This window comes from Salvia splendens, unplaced genomic scaffold (assembly GCF_004379255.2).
Source record: "Salvia splendens isolate huo1 unplaced genomic scaffold, SspV2 ctg481, whole genome shotgun sequence".
Classification (NCBI taxonomy): domain Eukaryota; kingdom Viridiplantae; phylum Streptophyta; class Magnoliopsida; order Lamiales; family Lamiaceae; genus Salvia; species Salvia splendens.
The window spans coordinates 41292-61449 of record NW_024599136.1 but is presented as its reverse complement, the minus strand read 5'-3'; the positions used below and the strand labels follow the sequence as shown (position 1 = coordinate 61449).

The window sequence follows — 20158 nt, the reverse complement described above, 5'->3', positions numbered from 1 at the left end:
AGGATAATACATACAGATAATTTATTATGTTGCATTTTTTCATAACAACCCGTTAAATAATACAATGATAGCGCATATATGCATTTTGACAAATTATTTTTTAAATGATCATGAAAGAAATCTTATATTTCTACGGGATAATACATACATATAATTTATGTTGCATTTTTTATAACAACCCGTTAAAAGTATCACAAACTTGCGTTAAAAGACTCTTTCAATGATCATGCATTGTGTAACTTTGACAATGTTGCTCGCATGGACAACGCAGTTAGTTCTGAAGGGGCAGAGTTGCACAAGATAACTTTGATAATGTTGGACAAATAGCTACATTCACTAAAATAGGGAATTAACAATGGGTTTAGGGTTAGGCTCGTTTGGTTTGTCTTTTTCATTTCACGAGAAAATGCTATGATATAATAAATGCGGAGTATGAAATTTATCATATTTTAATAGTCTCTAACTTTTGAATCTTTTGTTCTGATAGAGTTAGGCTCGTTTGGTTTGTCTTTTTCATTTCACGAGAAAATGTTTAGAGTCAGATAGAGTTTTCCTTTTCTGCAGTTAGCTATTCCAACTTACACATTTGGCCATCCTACAGCAAAATTTGCAAGAAAATGAGCCACATCTCCACTTCTCCCTCTCCACCCGCTGCCGCCCTCATCTCCCCTTTCTTTCTCCACTACCTCCACTGCACCCTCCCCCGCCGCCGCAAACCATTACCCTACCTGCAGGCGAGTTGGGCCTCCGAATACGCCTACCTCGGCAGCGATCGGTGGTTTCGATTCTGGTGGCAGATGAAGCCTTGTAGGAACCAGAGATGGAATAGGTGAAGCCGGTCATGTCGCATAGAACTCCCTAGCATTATACACAAGAACTCATGCCCGATTTTTTTATATTCACATGTCGACATATTATTGAAAGATTGAAAGATTGTAATATTTCTTATGTATTGAATCATTCGATAGGGAGCCTTGATATAGGGCCACTTTTACTTTCTCATATGGTAGGGAATAATCTATTCCTAGACAATGTAATTATGTATCAATCCTATTAAATGAGTATCAATTATGCACTAATTGCCTTCTTGATTTATGGTAAGTCTTCGTGACACTCCCCCTCAAGTTGAGCAACGACATCTCCGATGCTTAACTTGCTCAAGACTTCTTTGAACATCTTAGGATTTACTGCCTTGGTGAGAATATCTGCGAGCTGGTCTTCTGATCTGACAAATGGAAACTCTATGATCCCTCCTTCGATTTTCTCCTTGATAAAGTGACGGTCCACTTCCACGTGCTTAGTTCTGTCATGTTGGACCGGATTCTCAGAGATGCTGATAGCAGCCTTGTTGTCGCAGAATAATTGACTTCTTCTTTTGGGAGGAAGAGCAATTTCAGTGAGCAAACGTCTTAGCCACATGATCTCTGTTAGACCACTTTTGATCCCTCAAAATTCGGCTTCAGCACTTGATAAGGCTACTACCTTCTGTTTTTTGTTTTTCCAAGTGACCAAATTTCCTCCAACGAAGGTAAAGTATCCCCCCGTAGATTTTCTGTCTATCGGGTTGCTTGCCCAGTCAGCGTCTGTGAATCCATCTACTTCAAGATCATCATTCTTCCTTAGCAATACCCCATAACCTGCAGTCCCCTTCAGATAACGGACCACCCTTAGTGCTGCATCCATGTGATGTTCTTGAGGTGTATGCATGAACTGGCTTATAACTCCCACTACATAAGATACGTCTGGTCTTGTATGGGCGAGATATATTAGCTTGCCGACTAGACGCTGGTATTCTTCTCGATTGGCGAGTTTAACTACGTCTTCAAACTTTAAGCCATGGTTTACCATAAGTGGTATATCTGCAGGCTTGCAGTCGAGGAGTCTGGTTTCTGCGAGGAGATCCAGCACATATTTCTTTTGTCTTTGGAATATCCCCTCTCTGGATCGAAGCACTTCAATTCCTAAGAAATATTTGAGAGCCCCCAGATCTTTCATCTCAAATTCTTGGAATAAGTGTTTCTTCAAGTTTTATATTTCTTCTTCATCATTCCCGGTTATGATCATATCATCCACATAGATGATTACACAAGCTATCCGGTCACCCCTTCTTTTAATGAATAATGTGTGGTCTGATTGGCTCTTGGAGTAACCATACTTGTTCATGGCTTGTGAGAATCTCCCAAACCATACTCCGGGTGACTGTTTTAGCCCATAAAGAGTCTTCTTTAGTCTGCACACCTGTCCTTTGCCAAATTCGTTCGAGTATCCTGGAGGGACTTCCATGTACACTTCTTCATCTTTCTTCAACTCTCCGTGCAGGAAGGCATTTGTCACGTCAAACTGATGCAGCTTCCAATCCTTGCAGGCCGCAACTGAAAGTAAGGTTCTGACTGTGTTCATTTTTGCCACTGGGGAGAAGGTTTCCCCATAGTCTATTCCATAGGTTTGAGTGTATCCTTTTGCCACCAACCGCGCCTTGTACCTCTCGATAGATCCATCTGCTCGTTGTTTGATGGTGAATACCCATCGGCATCCTACTGGTCTCTTTCCGTCTGGTAGACTGCATTTTTCCCAGGTGTTGTTTCTGAGAAGTGCATCCATCTCCTTTTTCATCGCCTCTTGCCAGTGCTGATGTTTCATTGTCTCTTCAGCTGATCGTGGGAGATCCTCTTCATACAAGGCCACTTCAAAAGCTCGAGCCATCTCAGTTAGGTGTCCAACGGAGAAGTTTGCCATAGAGTACTTTGTTTTGCGTCCCTTCCAGTCTGGTGAGTATCTCTTTGGAGGTACACCCCTTGTGCTCCTTGATGGTAGTTCGAACGATCTGCCACTCACTCCTGGCTCTTCGCATGGCTCATTTTCCTGTCTTCCATGGTTAGTATTAAGTTGAGAGGTGGAATCTTTCTCAGGATTACTAACCTCAGGAATCGTAGACGAGTCTGACAATGAGACTAGTTCACTGACTTCGCAAGGTGTATCATGGGATGAAGACGGCCCGGTAGTACCGCAGCTCGCATCGTCTGTTGGACCATCTTCTGTCACAGGGCTTGGTAATGGCATCAGGGAGAGTGTGTGGTCTGGAGTAAGTAGGTTATCTGGATTTGGGCTTGGGAACCAACTTAGCGTGTCACTAACAGGTTCGGAACCCTTTTCCTCCCCCTGACCGCTAGGTTGGTTATAGAAATATTTGTTTTCCACGAAATCACAGTTCATGGTAACATAGAGGCGTTTGGTTTTTGGATCGTAGCATCGATACCCTTTCTGATCCTTCCCATAACCCACGAAGACACACTTAATGGAGCATGGAGAAAATTTTGTTCTGTCGTGTTTAGGTATGTGGACAAAAACAGAGCACCCGAAAATTTTGGGTTTAAGGGTAAGAGGTGGTGGTATTTGACTTTGTGTAGAGAAGACGTCGAAGGGAGTTTTAAAGTTTAGGATATGGGTAGGTAACCGATTTAGTAGGTATACTGATGTGGCTACTGCCTCGGGCCAAAAGGTTTTGGGTACGTGTGAATCGATTAGAAGGGCTCTAGTCATTTCTAGGATTTTCCTGTTTTTCCGCTCAGCGACCCCATTTTGCTCAGGAGTGTGTGGACACGTAGTTTGATGAACTAAACCTCTCTCAGAACAAAACTGTTGCATTTTTGAGTTCACAAATTCCCCCACATTATCGGACCTAAGGATTTTGATTTTTTTATTATACTGGGTGTGCACCATATTGTAGAACAAAGTAAACTTCTCGAAAATATCAGATTTAGATTTCAAAAAATATACCCATGTTAAACGTGTGCAATCATCGATAAATAACAAAAAATACTTAAATCCAAGGCTACCCAAAACGGGTGCTGGGCCCCAGACATCAGAGTGAATCAAGGAAAAGGTGGTGTCCACACGAGAATTATTGAGCTTATATGAGTGTCTATGGCTCTTAGTAAAAAAACAAGTATCACAATTGAAAGAAAACTGAGTACTGGCTAAGTCGGGAAAAAGCATACGCATGTATCCTATGGAGGGATGTCCTAACCGGCGATGCCAAAGCCAACCCTGTGATTCTGTTGGTCCGTGAGTCAGCATCGCAGTACCGGGTTGGGCAATCTTGTCCACATAATACAGTCCTTGTTGTTCAGTGTCATGCCCAATTGTCATCCCCGTCTTGATATCATGTAAGACACACAAATCGGGCTCCATTAGAAGTTTGTACTTTAATTCTCTAGTTACATGACTAGCTGAGAGTAATTTGTGTGCTAATAACGGCACATATAGGCAATTCGAGATCTGCAATGTTGGACTGATCTTGATTGTGCCTGTCCCCTGGACTGGAATTATACTCCCACTTGCTGTCTGAACATATTTCTTATGTGGAGCAGAGATATTAGTAAAATCAGTAAGTTCATAAGACATAGTATTAGTAGCACCACAATCAAAGATCCATTCATGCTCTGTATGTCGTTTTTCAGATAGTGATGAATGTGCAAGGGCTTAGAATTTATTGTGGCAAGGGATGTTGGGGTTAATTTCCAATTTTGGGTAATTTGAGGGTGTTCTTGCGAAAACACAAGAGCTAGTCGGTGTATTTAGACAATTTCCAGAAGTATGTGGGTGTATTTGGGGTTTCCAATCTTTTCGGGAGTTGAATCATGAATACTGGGAGTTGGTTGGTTTTGGGCGACATTTATAGGAATTCTGGGGCAGATTTGCGATTTCGGAAACATTTGAGATTAAATTGCACAAAATACTACCTCCTTCCCAAACAACCCTAGCCATCGCTGCCTTGGCTGGTTCGTCGGTGGTGTGGACCGCTCCTCCTCCCGCTGTCTCCCGGCCTACTGTGCCGGTGCTACCCGCCGGATTTTCGGTGTCAGCAGCCCGGTCAACAATCGCAACCGCCGCTCGACCACCGCCATTTCTGTTCAGCGCTCGCACCGCCCTCGCCTTTTTCATATCGTCCCACCAGTCGGGGAATCCGATGAGGTGGAAGCACCCATCCTTGGTATGCCTTTTTCCGCCGCAGTGTGAGCACGTTAGCCGGCTTTTATCCTCGTCGGAGCGCCTATTCCATGGTCGATTGGCGGTGGTTGGTGGCTGAGTTGGGCGTCCACGGTCGATGACAGCGAGGCCAGAGCCTATTTCATCTTTCCCGATTCCTCCAGATCCGACTCCGAGTATGGCATCGTTGTTTGATTCTCGGTGAACTATTCCATAAGCTTCGCGCACCGTTGGTAAAGGGTCGCGCCTGATTATCTCCTTCTTGATTGCATCATACGTGTCTGCTTGTCCATCGGCTTCAATTCTCGTTGATCAATTGATATCCATAGTCCTTGGAACTTATTCCATATGGCTTCGAGCGATGCTCCATCTTGTCTGACTGTGTTTGTTTGTCGGTGTAGGTCGTAAATTTGGAGTGGGTCGCCCCCGCTGCCATATGTAATGGCGAGACCTTCCCACAGATCATACGTCGTCTCATATTGCGATACTTCATTGATCAGGTATGTCTCTATGTTGTTGATTATCCAATTGAATACGCAGTGATCGCGTTGTTGCCACTTCAGAAAGAATTGATCGGTTCGGGCAGGGGGGTTTGTAACTCCATCTATGTGAGACGACAACCCCTTTCCCTCGATTCGTCGATCCATCAGATTCGACCAGAGAGGATAGTTTTCTCCGTTTAGTTTCGGCTTGACTATGATCTCACCCAATGATTCTGGGTGATGAGGGTGGTATGGTGGTGGTGCGTTTTCCTTGGTTGGTTCACTGGTTGATTTGAGGCTGGTTTGTTTTAGGAACTCCGCGAATTGTGCGGCTAGTTCCGGTGGAAACACCATCATATTTTGGGTGGATATTTCCGTGGCTTGGGTTCTAATGTCGCCGGAGTTGAATTCCTCCGTGTTCGACATGCTTGCTGATTTTGCCAAAGGGTTGGGAAAGGTTTAGGGATGATGATGGTGATTTTCTGAATCCTTACCCGCTTTGATACCATATTGAAAGATTGAAAGATTGTAATATTTCTTATGTATTGAATCATTCGATAGGGAGCCTTGATATAGGGCCACTTTTACATTCTCATATGGTAGGAAATAATCTATTCCTAGACAATGTAATTATGTATCAATCCTATTAAATGAGTATCAATTATGCATTAATTGCCTTCTTGATTTATGGTAAGTCTTCGTGACACATATTTCTCGTTTCCTCATAATAAGCGCTTGAAGTTCAATTGCCGTGCAAATCGTCGAAGGGAAAGGTAGCAGTAGGTCGAACTCTTCTAATGGCATTTATCAATTTGTTTATTTTTGCTAGGTCTTCGACATCGAATTGAGGAACCACAATCTCATAAATCTGGATTGTTCTCTATCCATTGGGAAAAAAATATTAGGGATTCCACATCGAATTGAGGAACCACAATCTGCCGACGGAAAACTAAACTTGTCATCGTGTGCCCAGCAAATGTTATCGATTCCGAACACCTTTCCCAGAAAATGGAGGGCCTTGAATGAGATTATAGGAATAGAGATGGTTCTCGCAGAGAGTGAAATTGTAGATGGATGGGCAAAAAGAAGGGTAGTTTGGTAAATCTGCATTTCTCATTGTCATATCTGAGCTGCCCAGGTTTTTATCTGTCCAAATTGTAAAGATATGTTAAAGCATGTCCAATAGAAATAGCCCAGTCATAGTCTAGCCACAAACTTCTCCTGCCACATCAGCAGCACTAAAAACTCCTCTTGCCATATCATCAGGACAAGCAATTAGATAAGCAATAGGTCAGCCATAGCCTAGCCACAATAATCAAAATTATAAAAATAAATAATTAACAATCACACAAAATACGGAATTAAATTTACGACACAGATACGGGAAAACTCAATAATAATATTGAAATTTAAAAAGTACATTAATTAAAAAAAGTACATTAATTAAAAAAATTACATTAATCTAAAAAAACTCATCCGCCACACACGGCCCCCTCCGCCTCCGCCTCACACCTCGCCGTCGCCGCCGCTATCTGGGACCCCCAAATCTGCGGCGTCTGAGCCCGCGTCTGAGCCCTCCACCTGTGCCGCGGCGGGATTCAAATCGGCCCTCATACTCACGAGCATTGCGTGAAGAAAACTCTTCTCCTTGGGGTCACTTGCCGCCCTCCATTCAACTAAGATCTTGTACATCTGAGCTCGCGTTTGTTGACGCGCGAAGAAGAGGAGCTCGGCTGTCGACCCGCCAACATTGGGGGGATGCCGACTGGACCTCTTGGGAGGCCTGGCGAGCCCGTTGCGCCCACCTTTGACCAACCGGGCGAGTGCGGCGAGCAAACGCGAGAGGGGACGGAAACTCCTGTACATCCTCGGGGAGGTCGTGGGAACCGCCGCTGCTGCCGCCGCTGTAATCACCAGTATAGTTCAAGTGCTGCTTCTTCGGCCAGCCAGCATCGACACCTGCCCGAAACTTCTCGGAGTCCATCAGCACCTCATAGCAGTTCCAGTAGAAGAACTCCTTATAAAGCCCGGGCACGGGGAAGGCTTTCTCCGCTATCCTCCTGCAGTCGTCCTCAGTTTGGCCACTGGTCTCCATGCGGAGGACGTTGGTGTACAAGCCCGAAAATCGGGAGACCCCAGCTCTGATTCGGTCCCACCCCTTCCGACATTCCTCCCCGCTGCGTGGCCTCCCCTCCGGGCAAAATGCCTTGTAGATTGCTGCTATTTTAGCCCACAAGTTGACGATCCTCTGATTGTTCAAGGCGAGGGGATCATCGCAAATACTCACCCACGCCTTGGACAGCGCGACGTTCTCCGCGTCCGTCCACTTCCTCTGTGCCGGGCTGTCGTCATCAGCCGACTGCGATGACTCGCCGACCACCCTCTTGCACTTCCCCTTCTTCTTCTTTGGCGCGCCCCGACCCCGCCCTACTCCCCCCGTTTGAACGGGGGTGTCCGCATCCCTGAGATCTATCCCCAACTCCTCTAAGGAGAAAGTATCACACCCAGTGAACTGCGTCTCCGATGGTGTCGATGTGAGCGAAGAAGCAGACACAAAATCAAAACTGGGGCGATAGACGTTGTCCCCCCCCCCCGCGTCCCCTGCATCCCGGGTGCCCACCCCGGTATCATCTGCATCCCGGGTTGCATCCCCGGTACCCCCTGCCCGCCCTGCATCGCCGCCCCCCCGGCATCCCCTGCCATCCCGGCATACCACCCCCGGATGCCATCCCGGGCATCATCTGCTGCTAAGGGTACATGTTGTGGTACCCGGCCATCGGACCCCATCCACCTCCCACGGGTACCGTGGGAGTTTGAGACCCGCTCGTCCCTTGAGTAGGCTCGTTGTTGTGCTCCATTTTGCGTTGTTGCTCTTGTACAAAAATTAAGATAGAGAGAATACTCGTTAAAACAAGTGGTGCAAATGAAAATGACGTGCAAATCGCGTATATATAGTGTTTCGAAAATTAAATAAAAAAAAACCGCTGGCCGATCGCTCGCCGATCAGGAGCCTGCAATGGCGGCCAGTCGATCGGCGAGCGCATCGGCCAGCGCTCGGGAATCGGCGTGCGCTCACCGTTTTTCTCACCGATTTGGCGCTCGCCTGCTGCAATGGTTCGGCGAGCGGATCGGCGAGCGCCAGGGATCGGCCAGCCAGTCCGCACGCCGCCATTGTGGATGCTCTTAGAGCATCCACTATAAGTTGGACACTTCCAATAGTCCAGCCACTTTTTTTGTCCACAGCCACTTCGTATTTATCCGCGCCAAAAAAAAAGTATTCGCAGCAATAGTGGACACTTTTTTTAGCCACTTTTCAATTTAATTTTTTATTTTTATATTTTAATTCAATTATAATTAAAATTATCGGACTACACATAATTAGAAAAAAAATGGCTATAATTAAATAAATTAAAATTGAACACTAAATTTTCGTCGTATTAAAGTAAAGGAAAAATTATACAACGAAAATTTAATCTATAGAAAATCACACATGTTCTCCACGCTGCCCCCCTCCCCTACATGCCCATACCTCTTCAATCAAATCGGCCTGGAGTGTGGCATGTGCTGTGCTCCTGCGCATATCAGTGAAACGTTGGAGCAAATACCCATTACTACATGGTACACCCATCTGTATCGGTGCGGAGGCAACACCGTGACTTGAACTTGCACCATCTTCCGGTGCCCAGCGCTCTGCAGTAAATCCTTCATCTTCTATTATCATATTGTGCAATATGATACATGTTAGCATAATATTCACGACATCATCTTCGTGGCAAACTCGTGACGGGCACCGTATAATGGCTCATCGCACTTGGAGCACACCAAAAGCTCGCTCAACATCCTTCCTAGCAGCCTCTTGTTTTCGCGCAAAATATTATTTTTCAGTCCAACCGGTTGGCGAACTGTCTTGACGAATACGGGCCAACGAGGGTATATCCCATCTGCCAAATAGTATCCCTTGTGGTACTGCATTTCGTTGGCTACAAAGCTGATTTCTGGAGCCTTCCCCTGGCACTCATTATTGAAGAGAGGCGATGACTGCAGAACGTTGATATCGTTGCTCGAATCTGCAACACCGAAATACGCATGTCAGATCCGCAAACGGTAGTCAGCAACGGCTTCCAGAATCATCGATGGACCTTTGCTTTTGAAACCAGTAGTGAACTGGCCTTTCCACGCCACAGGACAGTTTTTCCACTCCCAATGCATGCAATCGATGCTTCCTAACATCCTTGGGAAACCGTGCACCGAACCGTGCATATCTAGTAGTCTCTGGCACTCATCAGAGGTGGCTTTCGTAGGAACTCCGGACCAAAGATTTCCCGGATCCCCTTACAAAACTGCCTGAGCACCGTTAGGCTAGTCGTCTCACCCATCTGTAGGTATTCGTCGAACATATCAGCCGATCCGGCATAGACAAGCTGCCTAATTGCAGCGGTGCATTTCTGAAAAGTAGGCAGCCCGATCCGGCCAGTGCAATCACTCCGGAGGGTGAAGCACCTGTACCGCTCCGCCAAATTCGTCGCTATATGGGTAAAGAGCTGTTGCGATATTCTGAAACGCCGACGAAAAATCTCAGGTGGGTAACGAGGGTTATCTACAAAGTAGTCTGCCATTAGCTGCTGGTACGCTCCGGTATGGTGTCGTTGGATGGTCCGACGATGAGTAATCGCACGAGGGAGCGCGGCCTCCACCAATTCCGCCGCCCGCGCCGCATCCTCCTCGTCGGCTTCCCTCTGCACCTCTTGAATCAGAGAATTCCATGCGTCATTCCACAAATCGTCCATTTTTAATACCAATGGAATCCACAAATTTTAATGAGAGAAAGTATGAATAAAGAGTTGGAATGATGTGAAAATATTGAGGGAAATGTGGTGTATCTATAGGTAAATTAATTAAATTTTTAAAAAAATGAAAAAATAAAATTTGTCCGCCCCCTACCGGCGCGCCGCTCACCGCCGCGCTATAGGCCGGCGTGCCTGTCGGCCTGGCGGACCGAGCCCGGCGCGTCCTCGGCGCCTAGTCGCCGATCGCCCTTCCGCCCCAAAAAAGCATCCGCACCGGGGCGGACGCTGCTCCCGCTATAGTTAGCCGCGGCGGCGGCGGTTCCAGGGCGGCCGGCGCGCCGCCTCTGTAGTGGATGCTCTTATGTAACACTATGTTGATATATTAGGCGCGCCTTTGTGTTTTTTTGGGGCCTTCAAGAAACCCAAAATGTCTAAACAAACATCATATATCTCTAGAAAAACCCACTAATTATTGCTAAATGGGATACCAAGTAGGAAATGAGAATTGAAGTTCCTAATTGATTCCTAAATTTGTGGACAATAAATTCCCTCCAATCCTCATCCTTCTCGTCCCAACAACCCTCATCTCAGTGTTGCAAAGTTGAGCAAGCATAAAAATGTTGATGCGAGTCCATTGCTCCTGCTGCCCCCGGCGCCACAACCACTTGCTGCGCTGTCTGCCATGGCATCTCCCGCGTAGATGAACCTCGTGTTAGAGTTTGTATACTAGAAATCACTTTCGAGTGATTGAATACTGTAAAACTCTTTATTTTATTTTCCAATGGATGAAACAAATTATTTTTGTCATAATGTTGTTATGTTTTACATTTAATGGATGTTTATTGCATGTTTAAATGTATAACTAACTTAACAAAGTGTAAGTCTTTGTTTTAGTAGACCGGTTGTGGGCGTCGTCCACTTTAAGGTAACACGGTGAACAAAGAAAAATAAAATTTTCACAACCCAGATAGACCTAAACTACATATCGTGAAAGGTTGCAATGTCAGTCCGCATATTTCTAAGCCTTACTGAAATAAGATGACATTGGTGTGGTAGAACACTGAATTGGATCTAACAGCGAGACAAGTCTTTATGCTATCTACTGAAAGACGAGGTCTTGATAAATTATTTATTTCTTAATCAATGTACGTTAGCATTGATCATACGGTATTGATTATGCACTACTTTGACTTACCAAATAGTGAGGGTTTTTCACAACCCAATAATCCTAGTATATTGGGTAGTGGTGATTAATATCTAGCGGTGCTAAGATTGCTATTATATTGAATCGTGCGCGAGGTGAGTCTCGTTTGATAACGTCCTCAAGAGTAGCTCGAAACAAGGCTTTATTATTCGGAACCTAACTAGTTGGAGTTTGATTACTCTATGAATAATAAATAAGTGTTTCCTGCTAAGTCCACTCTTGGAATTAATAAGATGTTAATTAATTAAGTTCATAGCAGAAACTAATTAATTAATGGACGTTTCTAAGCGCGGGAAATGAACGACAAACAAATGGAAACCCGAATTACTTATAATTTCGGATTTGGATGGGCAGTGCAATATTACTTCTGTAGTGGTTGCTCGTAATATTCCAATATAAGCTTGTATTAAATTGTGGGTTCAATTTAATTAGTAAAAAGCTAATTGAGGGAGGCCATATCCAAAACCTTTCATAGATCCCTGACTGGGCCAAATATGTGACTTAATATAAATATGAAAATAAAGCAGACAAAAAATACACTTAATTATACTCATAATTTTCGTCCCCTCCCTCTCCTCCGTGAGATAGGATTCTGTCTTCTTTATTTAAATCCTAGTATCCTAGTGAGATCAGCCCACACTGATATCAGCATACAGTCCGGGAACTAGTCAGAAGATCCGTAGTCTAGTACACAACATCTTCACGTGGAGAAGGCGCGAGCTATCTTCGATTCTTTGGAGAATCCGCAAGGTAAAATGGTTAATTCATAGAAAGCATGTTTTAGGTTTCAATTACGCTAAAGCATGATTTAATTCAAGTTATGAGCATGATACATGAGATAATTGCTCGAATAGAATTTTGTCTAAATAATCTAATAAATAGATCAAAATTATTATGTAATTGATTCATGCATCCTTCCGAGCCAACCCCTTCACCTCGCAGCGCCCCTCCACGCTACCTTCTATCGTCTTACAACAACTACTACCACGACCAGAAGAAGGCAGTGTTAAAATTGAAAATAAAATGTAATTAGTTAGGTTGATTAGTTGGTTTTTGGTTCTTTTACTTAGCCTATATATAGGGCTCCCTATTGTCTTTTGCTGAAATAACTCTCCAAAAATGTAGTCCATTAAGGAAAATTTTCCTTCTCTCTTCCGACGTTTTTCTTCCTTTTCATGGAATTTTCTTATTCCAGATTTCTCTATCAATTTGATTCTCCATTTTTCACATGGTATCAGAGCGCAAATCCGCTGCGCGCCTCTGATTACCTCTATCTCTTCTATTTTTTTTGAATCTCCACTTGATTTCCTGAACTAGGGTTTCATCTCTGTTCGGATCTGAATCTTTGGATTATTGTTGGCGGAGAGTTAGTTGATGTTCTCATCACCGCCGATGTACTCCAGGTCATCGCCGATGTACTCTAAGTTTTTTTTCTCCCTTTTTTTCCGATCTACTTTTTCTTCGGCAGTTTTCGCCGATCTATTTTTTTTCATGTAAATTGTTGTGTTTTTCACCAATTGATCGGTGATTTCTCTATCTTCTAATCTCAATTGAGTTTTTCAATTTTTCTCAATTCCGATTGTAATCGGTTCTCTCCGGTTTGGAGTTCATGTTTGGTGTAGTATGTTGAACTTCGGCAGTCGTATGCTCCGATTTTCTCAATCATCTGTTCATTGGATTTGTATGATCCAAGTTTGTATCTCTCCGGTTGAATTCGGTTGAGTTTTTCGTTTTGAGAATATGTTTTCTCAAATTTGTTATTGAATCTGAATATGTTTTCAGATTTGTCTCTAGTTTTCCGATTGTATGTCGGATGTTTGTTTTGTTGTTCACCGATTGTTCGGTTGGATTTGTTTGTTGGATTGTTCGGTTGTATGTTGGATTGTTCGGTTCGGTTCGAGGATGTTGGATTGGAAGTTGATGTTGGTGATTGCAACCATTGGTGAATTATCAAATTTGTTGTTGAGATGATGATTGTTGATGAGATGATGAAGATGTTTTCTAAGATGTTTTGGCTGCTGCTGAAGCAGCTGCAGAGACAGTAGAGGGTGCAGCAGCAGCATTGGCAGAGAAGAAGGCCTCATCCTTCTGGCCAGACAATGGCTTTGCAACTTGGTCTCATTGGCCAAATCAACAGCAGTGTGGAGAAGTGAGCAGGATGTGGTCACGACAAGTTTGTCCTTTCCAACTATGCCTTCAAGAGAAGTGAGAAGTGAGCTCAGAAAGAGACGCAGATAGATCATTAGTCCAATGCTCAAGATGCTTTTCTCTTGACTTGGAATTAGAATAAATTGTAGTTATTTGTAGTTTCCTTCTTAGTTTGATGCTTCTTTTCAACATGGTAGCATTTGTTGGTGCTTCCATCTTGAGGGGAATGTTAAAATTGAAAATAAAATGTAATTAGTTAGGTTGATTAGTTGGTTTTTGGTTCTTTTACTTAGCATATATATAAGGCTCCCTATTGTATTTTGCTGAAATAACTCTCCAAAAATGTAGTCCATTAAGGAAAATTTTCCTTTTCTCTTCCTTCTCTCTTCCGACTTTTTTCTTCCTTTCCACGGACTTTTCTTATTCCAGATTTCTCTATCAATTGGATTCTCCATTTTTCAGTCATAATAAGGATCTCCTATAGGAACACCAAAAATGAGCGTAAAGGATGCATCAATGATGCCAAATGTATGAAATATATGCTCATCAACAGGTTATAAGAGCACCCGCAACGCGGGCCGTGGGCGTTCCGCGTTTTGTTCCTCCGGAACGAAACCGTAGCAGAACGCGTTGTGGCGCTACGTTTCGTCACGGTTCCGTGCCCATGCCGTCCCGGGTGCCGTCGGCACGAGACGCGGCACGGTCTGTGCCGCCACGCGCTTCGGCGACGTGGCTCTCTCCGCGACGTGCGTGACGCCCACTCGCTACCCCGCGAGTGGCGTCGTCACGATGACGCAATAATTCGATTTTTTTTTAAAAAAATCAAATTTAAAAAAAAAATACTTTTATTTATAAAAATTGTTTTTATAATTAAAAACAATTTTTACAAATAAATGAATACAAGAAATTCGTAATATCCCATATATATTTGATGGAATTGCGAATTTATGAAACCATTCTTGGTTGTTTCTCTTTTATAGAGACAACCTTGAATGTTTATGTTCCACTTTCGATGTGGGACAAACTCATTCTTGGTTGTTTCTCTTTATAGATACAACCTTGAATGTTTTATGTTCCACTTTCGATGTGGGACAAACTCATTCTTGGTTGTTTCTCTTTTATAGAGACATCTTTTTTTTTTTTTTTTTTTTTTTAAAAAAAAAAATTAACTTCATATATTTATATCATATATATGAAGGAGGAAATTACAAATCAAATCAACTCCTATAACAAGGAGGAAAGACAAATTACGCCACCCAGGGTTCGAACTCGAGACCTCCAAGATAGACGCAGTATCCAGCACCCTTTACCGCTAGGCCAAGGGGCTTGAATTTTTATAGAGACATCCTTGAATGTTTTATGTTTCACTTTCGATGTGGGATAAAATCATTCTTGGTGGTTTCTCTTTTATAGAGACATCCTTGAATGTATTATGTTTCACTTTCGATGTGGGACAAACTTATTCTTGGTTGTTTCTCTTTTATAGATACAACCTTGAATGTTTTTATGTTTCACTTTCGATGTGGGACAAACTCATTCTTGGTTGTTTCTCTTTTATAGATACAACCTTGAATGTTTTATGTTCCACTTTCGATGTGGGATAAAATCATTCTTGGTGGTTTCTCTTTTATAGATACAACCTTGAATGTTTTTATGTTTCACTTTCGATGTGGGACAAACTCATTCTTGGTTCGATGTGGGACAAACTCATTCTTGGTTGTTTCTCTTTTATAGATACAACCTTGAATGTTTTATGTTCCACTTTCAATGTGGGATAAAATCATCCTTGGTTGTTTCTCTTTTATAGAGACATCCTTGAACGATTTTGTCCCACATCGAAAGTGAAACATAAAACATTTAAAGATGTCTCTATAAAATTGTATTTTAAATTATGTCATTTTTTTTAGGATTTTAATTATGTCTTTTTTTTATTTTTTTGAATTTTAAGTTGTATTTATATTTTATGTTGTAATGTTATTTTAATTTTAATGAAGTGTGTTTGTTTTAATTGAATTGGATTGGAAATAAAAATAAAAAATGAAATTGAATGAATAGTAATTTAAGGAACGGTTAAGGAACGGATAAGAAACGGAGGGTTGCAGGTTCCGTTCCTTAGTTAAGGAATGGAGTAAAAAAGTACAGTGGGGCCCTCAAATAGTGGTTTAAGGAACGAGATAGGAACGGTATAGGAACAGCGTTGTGGATGGCCTAATATATACAAGCGAGACCCCTATTCCACTAACTTTTTTTCCACCCATTTTTTTAACATTTCTTAAAATTTGTGCCGCCATTCTTAATGGCAGACGGATGGAGTATAATATTACTCCCTCCGTCCCCAAATTTTGTCATAGTTTGACTGGAAACGAGTTTTAAGAAATGTAATGGAAAGTGAGTTGAAAAGGTTGATATGATGTGAGTCCTACTTTTTAAGTATTAATTTTATAATAAAATGTGAGTGGGAAGAAGTTAGTGAAATGTGAGATCCATTACCAAAAATGGTAAAATGTGAAATGTGACAAATTTTGTGGGATGAACAGAAATTGAAAAATGTGACAAAATTTCAGAGACGATGGGAGTATTATAAGAGATAAAAAATACAAATTAGATATTAGGCCTCATCTAATTTATTCTCTCTTTTACATTACCCTCTCTCCACTTTAGCTATTTATTATCATTTTTTAAAAACAAGTACAGAAAATGAGGGAATAATATTTTTATATAAAAATGGACTTATGTCTTTTAAAACCCGCTTAACCAGCTTACAATTCAACTGAAATTGCTAATATTTATACTTCCCCCATTCCCCGAAGGATCACCCGTAACATTTCCTACTACACAAATAAAAACATGAGTTGTGTAATAGGAGATGTTATAGATGATCCTTGTTGGTCCGTTCCATCCAAAATGACTCCTTTTCCTTTGAATGTAGCACTAGAAAAATTATCGAAATCCACATCTTTTTCATTATTCATTTCTGCATCAATGGCTAACTGCGAAGATTGTTATCGTGCGATCGACTGTTTGTGCGGCACCGTTCAAGTCCGAGACTACACTGGCGATTTGGAAGAAAAGGAAGTCAAAAAACGCAAGGTCAAAGAGAAAGAGCTGAACGTGTTCGAGGAAATGTCCAGGAGACGGAGTTCACCCTACGCGTTCTTCAAGTTGTCCGACCTCGCTCACGACGTGAAGAAAGTACGCTCTGTTTTTTTGACATTGATTGTTTGAATTTATATGCTTATTTGTCAAATAGTTTTGTACTCCATATATATATTGAATGGAGGGAGTATTGTTAACTATCTATTGAATGATATAACTTCATTACATTAATATTAGCTATGTTTGTATTTTAATGCTCGACATCAGCCAGATCTATAGGTGTTGAAAGTAAATTCCTTTTATTTATGAAGCACATTCTAATAAACCTGCACAAGTATGTGGAAAAATGCCACACAGTTATGATAGATAACCAAATTCTTAGAAATATCACAAGAAGAGACAAAAGAATGCTCAAATGAAAATGTCTGTATCTAATAAATAAAGGAAACTGAGAAAGGTTGAAGAACTTTACATCTGTCAGTCCAGATAAATCAGATACCAGAAATAATCCATCACATTAACTTGGAACTAGATACTGTCTGTCTCCTTAGAGTGAAAATGGTTTCATGTAGACATCAAATCGCTCGTTACAACTAAGCTGTGGTTCCTGCAATTCAACACGATCTTATCGTAATTTAGGCTTTTGTTGTAATATGTAAATTAAGACGCATTGTATAAACTGTGCGTCCTTACCTGTCTCAGTCCAACACCACTTCCCCCTGTCAATAGCATTGTGAGTAGTGTTGTGACAGGACCCCCTCCAGCGGCTAACTCCTCACTAGTCTGCCGGATGGTAGACCTCATCGCATTCAAGATACTCCCGTAGGTAGCTCCCTTCCCTTTCTCTATTGCTTGGATGAATGCATAGGTCATTGCCCCCGTAGACGTCACCTTTGATAGAGCCTGTTAGTTTTCAATTGCCTCATCAGTTTATTATCCGAAAGAAGAGTGATTCTGAAAGGAAAAAAAGCAGAGTTTGTTACAGCGGTATCGGCAGAGGTTTGATTATCGTCACAACCACTGAAGGATATGGCTTCTCCTCCGCTTGTGCCTTTCCACGCGCCTGATGGAGGACGATGGTCTTCCCATGAATACCTTCCACTTCTGTAGACATGTAGCAACTATGATGTAACTTTCGTCTACTTTCTATCTTAGTATTATGTACCGATCAAATGCTAACTAGTTCCCAATCCAGAACCCAGAACTTCAGTATTGTGTATTAAAATTATCAACACTAAGGCATTACAACATGTAAATTTATAAATCAATACAAAAACACAAGTATATCAAAGTCTTATGTTGATATACTAATATCTTTGTGTTGATAATTTTAACATACAATATTGAGATTTTGGATTGGAAATTTTTTAGTATTTTAACGCAACCCTATCTGCCTGAACTAACCTGTCCATTCTGCAAAGATAGGGTAAATCAAGCACTGTGCCGCTGTGACACGCATCTATTATTGCGTGCAGCTTCACACCTGCTGGGAGAGGCCTCACGATACTGGCATTGATCTCATTGTCGACGATCATCCCCTGTGTTTCAAAGTCAAGAGGGCATAGTGTTTCGTCGAACCCATCAATCTCGTCTCCAGTATAGTTCCTCTGCTGCGCCCCGTGGCCGGAATAATGGAATACCAGTGAGTCCCCTGACTTGCAACTTTGACGAGCCAAAACATGGCCATCCTAATATTGTGTTTGGTTGGTATTCTGTAGGGATCAGTTTCCTCTTCTGAAAATATATTCCCATTAGATTCCATAGCCAACTATGATACTCCAATCATTGTTTATAAATCTTTTAATTAGAAAAACTAGAAAAAAGAAAACTGGGTATATGATTCCTTACCTTTGGGACACCATTTTCAATATTGTTGTCAAAAGCTAAATAGATTCAGCATATATACTGTTTATGATTATGGATAATTATTAGAAGCTAATCACACTCATGTAGTATTTCAATCAAATTCTCTAACTACATTTTCAAAAAAGCAGATGCATATCTAGTTTATTTTACTTGTCAAAGACACCTAAGTCCTAACTATCATTTCATTATAGTGAAATCCGTGAAGAAGAAGACAGCAAACTAAAGAATTTTCCAGCAGCAAAGGCAAATATGCTCTCTTACAGCTAATTACCATGTTATGCAAGGTTCATCCACACATTTTGAATTCATAGTATATCTCAATTTGCAATGACCATTAATAAATATGGTAGTTAATAAAAATCATTTGATTGGAATTGTAAAAGCTCAGCTGGCAAGTTGACATCAAGAAGTCAAACCTTGAATGAGTCAAGAAAGTCACCAAATTGGGTATGAAGAAGAGAGAGAAGATTACCAGTAAGCATGAGGATTGAGGATTCGGTGAAGTTGAACCTGTTGATGAGCATATATTTCATACATTTGGCATCATTGATGCATCCTTTAAGCTCATTTTTGGTGTTCCTATAGGAGATCCCTATTATGACTGCCTTCTTCTGGCCGTGGTTCGAGGGGGCGGGAGCGGGGACGGGAGGGGGAGGTTGGTAGTAGTTGTTGTTGTATCCATTGTTATAAGATGAGGAAGTAGCGGGAAGGTAGGGAGAGGGCGGGGGAGGAGGGGCGCTCCGGGGATCAGCTATGCGGGTGATGGCATGGCAGACGGCGCAGCGGATTGAGGTGGCGCCGGGGGGCAGCTGGAGGGCCGTGTGGCAGCCGGAGCAATTCACTAGCATCAACATTTTTTTGCTTGCACAATTGAAAACTGATTGTTCAGATGTGTAAGTGCCTCTATTGATATATGAGAGGGAGAGAGAGGGGTCAACTGTGGGGTATAGTATAGGTATAGCCGTATTGCGACTTGAGTAGGAGGTTTACTTTGCATTTCCTATTTGGCCAGCATGTACTATTTCGATTGGGTATTGGAGCCTATGTATTTCTTTATTCTAGTGGCTCTACTTTTAGATTGAATGGTGGAAGATAAATAATTTATCTCATTTCCCCTCCTCTTCCTGTACGATCCATTTCATAATATTTTTCACTCTTTTTCCATAATTTTCATCCATCTATAATAGAGCAAAATTAGGGACCATTAAATTAAGAGGATTTTTTATTTTTCTTTTATCTTTTTTTTATGTCGTACATTTTTCATCATTTCTTAAAATCAGCCACAAAAACATTTTTCAGCTAGCCTCATTCTCAGTCACGACCCAATGTCAGTATCAAATAAGAGTAAAAAACAATTACTTCATATTAATTAAAAATAGAAAATTACAAACTACAATTAAAAAACATAGTCAAAAAAACTATAACTACCAAATTAAATGTCAAAAATCACAAAAATTAAATACCGAAAATCACATTAATTTAAATTCATAAAATAAAACTTCAATTGTTGTGTTACCAAATTTGTTTTTGTAGTGAATTCGATCGTCGGGGCCCGACTGACACAAACTTCATCGAATATCGGTGAT

General features: G+C 41.8%; 1 long non-coding RNA gene and 1 pseudogene across 1 annotated transcript; one reads left to right on the top strand and one right to left on the bottom strand.

Moving 5' to 3' along the window:
* Positions 1 to 17114: 17114 nt before the first annotated feature.
* Positions 17115 to 19615, bottom strand: LOC121790337 (annotated as a pseudogene).
* Positions 18213 to 19095, top strand: LOC121790338. The gene is made up of 3 exons (XR_006048259.1): positions 18213 to 18348; positions 18764 to 18856; positions 18961 to 19095. It is a non-coding gene; the product is annotated as an uncharacterized LOC121790338 (long non-coding RNA).
* Positions 19616 to 20158: the final 543 nt, after the last annotated feature.